The sequence below is a fragment of the Schistocerca serialis genome, chromosome 3, assembly GCF_023864345.2.
Source record: "Schistocerca serialis cubense isolate TAMUIC-IGC-003099 chromosome 3, iqSchSeri2.2, whole genome shotgun sequence".
Classification (NCBI taxonomy): domain Eukaryota; kingdom Metazoa; phylum Arthropoda; class Insecta; order Orthoptera; family Acrididae; genus Schistocerca; species Schistocerca serialis.
Window position 1 is genome coordinate 348,212,733 of NC_064640.1, and position 5,014 is coordinate 348,217,746.

A 5,014-nucleotide genomic window follows, 5' to 3' on the forward strand; every position below is an offset into this window, starting at 1 on the left:
ATAGTAACTATGTACGATTGTGTCAGAGAACCTATCAACGGAAACTGAAATTCCCTTTACAAATTACGATCGCGTTGTGCCGCCTTTTCGGTTTATCGATGTGCCATCAACCAAGGACAAGGGTCCGCAATGTTGTGCATGCGTTGTCTGCTACAGCTGCGGCATGGATGTACTGGGGATAGGAAAAATAATGTGAACACCTGTACTTACTTGGGAATGGTTTATTAATAAGGGATTGGACCCCTATTTGCCAGTAACACAGCTGCGATTCTCCATGGAAAGCTGGTATGTAATGATTGTTTAGTCTCCAATGGAATGTTATGCCACTCTTCAACCAGAACCTCTCTAATTTCTGTAGTGACGAGGTAGGCGGAAATCTGCTCCGAAGTCTGCGCTCCAATACTGAGCGTAAGAGTTAGATAATGTTCAAATCCAGGGACTGTGCTGGCAAGGGAACATGCTGCAGTTCAGTTGCATGCTCCTCATACCACGACTGAACTTTTCCGGCAGTGTGAATGGGTGCATTATCGTCCTCAAATATGACATCATTGTTGGAGAACAACATTTGAATCATGGGGTGCACCTGATCACCTAAAATGTTCACATAATCGTTGGCTGTAGCCCGGCGTTTGATAGTAATGATTGGAATACCATGTTATGGCGGCCCACACCATCACACTTCCACCTCCATGCTTAACCGTTCGAATCAAGCAATCAGGATTGTAGGTTTATTTTGGCGTTCTGCAGACGTAAACATGGCCCGATGTTGGGAACAAAGTAAATTTTGACTCTTGAAACATTCAATAACTTGGCTGTCTTGGTTACTGATACTCCAGCTAATCAAAAATGGTTCAAATGGCTCTGAGCACTGTGGGACTTAACATCTGAGATCATCAGCCCCCTAGGCCTTAGAAATATTTAAACCTAACTAACCTAAGGACATCACACACATCCATGCCCGAGGCAGGATTCGAACCTGCGACTGTAACGGAGGCGCGGTTCCAGACTGAAGCGCCTAGAACCGCTCGGCCTCTCCGGCCGGCCCAGCTAATCAGGCCCCCACAATCTGCACTCTTTGTAACTCTGTTAGGTCTTTCATTGTACGTCAAACTCGGCCTCTAAATGCAAATACGAAGCGTGCACTACTCGAAAACAACCTGCTCTGATGCCTAATCCGTACTGAACACACACAGTCCAGAGCGATTCGTGCCTTACCGGCATTGCTGACAGTCAAACAACCATTCCATTACTACCACTGTTCACATTATTTTGCCTATCCCTTCTACATTTCTTCAACCGCCTTGAGAGCTATGAATTAGGCAAACTTCAACATTTGTTTAAAGACTCGCAGCGTGTCTTAGCCGCTAAAATTTTGTCATTTTGTCATTATGTTTCTACCGTTGCGTTCTTCCTGTAAAAAAAACTTTCAGGACAGGTTTCGACATGGTGGATTGGACAGTTCTATTGTTAGCAATGCTCTGTTACAGTTTGCACAGTGTGCTACAGATTGATTTGAAAGGACTGCAACTGATGTGTGTTTAGGACATTGAATCATTGAGTCGCTAGTTAGTTTATTGGTGAGGGTGCTTCAGTGAATTTGTAGCTGTGAACACTGTCTGGTGTTTTCCAATTAATTTACGATGCTATATTATCCGCTATTGTGATCTCGAGTCATTTTATTAGTTCAGCGGAACAATTTGTGTCGCTCACAAGTCAACAGTTCAGTGACTGATTAATCGGACAATAAATTATATTTTTGAAACTTCAATCATCTGTTGTTGGATACGAGATTTATAGCTTCACCTACATTTAGCCTAGCATACTTTAGAGTTCTGACAAGTTTTTAATTTTAATTTAAATTTAAAGTGACGCAATTTAGGAAGAAGTCTGCTACTAGACTAACGTAGAGAGAGAGCGCCATTATTTGTACTGTTCTGTCTTTTAACACAAAGTCGCTCCCTCCAGAACACCAGCCACAGGTGAAGGGCAACTCAGTAATTAAAAACGTTCACTAAGATGTCCATTCATAGTTACTGTGGAAACCGTAAGCGAATGTCTTAATCCTTCCAATATTATGGCAACTAGAGGCCATATACACACGTTAGACCCCCAGTTTAGCAGACCCGCAATACAGATCACAGTGGCGAGTCAGAATAAAGTGAAACGCAAAATAGTAGAGGTTGCTAATTACAGAGCAAAGGACGTCATTTTTAAGGAAAGTTGTCTTCCTGTATAAATCCAACATCAAACACAGTCAGTCAAGGAGTAACTGAAAACGTAATTACTGATTTGCCTGAAGGCGAGATAGAGAGTTACAGTATATTGGGTCGTATCAGTTAAAAGACTTGCAAGTAAATGGAAAGCGGGTGGGCGAGTTGAAGCAAAGTCGTTGCCCGTTGCATGGTCACACAGGAAGCACAGCATCAGCCGGCACCTACGTACAACCTCGGCATGCGATGTCCCGTTGAGCCGTACTTACGACCAGTCCTGCACTGCTGTAATTGCTTCCACTACGGACGCAGCAGCGGGCAGTGCAAAACGTTGTCCGTTCAGCGCGAGACCGCACGACTGTACCGAAAAGGAATGCATCCGATCTGCGTAAATGGTCTAAGACGGTGGTCGTCAAATTTCTTTGCTGAAGTGGGAGTACTGACATTGTGATCAGGCACTTCGTGCCACATATGTACCGATATTATTACTAATAATTCGTAACCTGCATAAACTACTGTGTTACGAGCTCCACAGAGAATAGCTGTAGTAAGACTGCAGTATATTGGCCGCCGGCCCCCAAAGTACTTATCGTTAAAAATCGACACCATTCGAAACACTTCGTGTCAATTCTTCTCTGTTTCTTATTACTGTCACACTCAGCGACACAAAGTTGTGACACTGTAATTGCTTGAAAAAATGTTGTTGTGTTGTTTGTGTGACCAGATTATTAACTGATTAATAATGGGTATTGTACTGACGAGTTCTGCTAGGAAAGTAAAGTCCGACTGGGCACGAAATGTGGAAATCCGATGAAATTTTCGCACATGTGCAGGGCGGTCTCTAGTATGGCCACTGATAGCGGCACGTCGCTCTCTTCAGTTCTGAGTACACAGTGAGCGCCTAGATATACCTAGAAAATGTCTCTGGCCAAGTAAGAGGACATGGTGAGAGATTTCGCCTTCTGTCAGCTGCCCACATAACATAACTGTCATGTGTTTCGTTCTTCATGAAAATAACTCGGCCGCACTCTGCAGGGGCAAAGAAGACGCTGCAACGTTTTCGATGGGAAGTGTTTGATATCCCACAATACAGCCCGTAACTGACTCTCCCTGATTTTCACCTCCGCTCACATGAACCACTGGCTATGAAAGCAACATTTTGGCATGGACAACGAGTTGTAGACCAGCGTAGAGAATCGACGGTAAGCACAGGCGGCTGCTTTCTATGACGAGGGTATTGGAAATTTGATACAACGCTACGACAAATGACTAAATCGGAGCGGTGACTACATAGAGAGGTAGATGGAAGGTGTAGCTAAGTGTTTCAAATAAAAAAAAAATTGAGTTTCAGAGTGGTTTCCATTTCGTCAACGATCGGATCTTACTTTCCGAATAGCGCTCGGATATTTTACACGATCACGCCGGCGTTGATATATGTTTTTCTCGCCGTGGGGTGGCGAGCGTATTCATACTTTACTTCACCGGACAGCGCTACTTTTCGTGTTTCTTGTCATGAGGCGGCACGGCGGTCGTATTCATACGCCAGATGCTAACACAGTGACCATTACTAATATGATGACCTTTATAAAAATAACCACAAATTATGCGACATCCCATTTTCTCAGAAACCTCTCTCTTTGAACTCTCTCTCTCTCTCTCAATCTCTCTCACTCTCTCTGTCTCCGTCCAAACAGGCCTTGGAAGGCCCAACGGCACCGACCGGCCGCCATGTCAACCTCTCGGACCAGGGGCGTCACTGGATGCGGATACGGAGGGGCATGTGGTCAGCACACCGCTCTCCCGGCCGTTGTCAGTTTTCGGGACAGGAGCCGCTACTTCTCAATCAAGTAGCTCCTCAGTTTACCTCACTAGGGCTGAGTGCACCCCGCTTGCCAACAGCGCTCGGCAGACCGGACGGTCACCCATCCAAGTGCTAGCCCAGCCCTAAAGCGCTTAACTTCGGTGATCTGACGGGAACCGGTGTTACCACTGAGGCAAGGCTGTTGACTCTCTCTTTGAAGAGCCACAGAAAATGATTGTATTCACAGTTGTTCGCTGCGCCTAGCCGATAGGTAAATACATTATACGTGATTGTTTTGCTGGTAGTATAACTGAGAGGAAATTGAGGCTGAGCGACCTGCCGCTCTACCACATTGTCTTTCGCGGAGAATCATGTTAGTAGCGGTACAACTACAGACTACAAATTGACTCACTTCACTTGCGAAATAAAAGTTCCAATATGGGTCTGTACTCCATTGTGTGAGTGTATTGGTGTTCAAAACCATTAGAACGAAGAGTGCCAGAGATAATGAACGGATACATATTATGTTGCGGTGCTTGTGTTTTTAAGAAGAACGATGCAATGTTCCTCCAGACATGCATGCGATGTTTCTTAACAGCACAAGCATTGCAACATCGTATTTATCCACCGATACCAGGCAGTGACTTTCAGTTAAAATGTCCTCCCCTGTGAGGGACTCATACTGATGAGCCAAAACATTATGACCACCTGCTTGATAGCTTGTGTGTCCATTTCTGAAACGAAATACATTACTGATTCTGCGTATCAGGGACTCGATAGTTTGTTGGTAGGTTTGTGGAGGTATGTGGTATTAGACGTCTATGCACGGTCGTCTAATTCGCATAAACAATGGCTCGCTGAATTGCGTAGGCAGTGATTGCGCCTGGTAGCGACCCTGATGGTTCCATAGGACTTACATCAGGCGAATTTGGTCGCCGTGACAAACGTGAGTTCACTCGTATGCTCCTCAAACCACTTAGCACGGTTCTGGCTCCGAAACATG

The 5,014-nt window shown here is 45.0% G+C and overlaps 1 pseudogene; it reads right to left on the minus strand.

Annotated features, from left to right (window-relative positions):
* Positions 1–4,100: 4,100 nt before the first annotated feature.
* On the minus strand, positions 4,101–4,218 carry LOC126471920 (5S ribosomal RNA; annotated as a pseudogene).
* Positions 4,219–5,014: the final 796 nt, after the last annotated feature.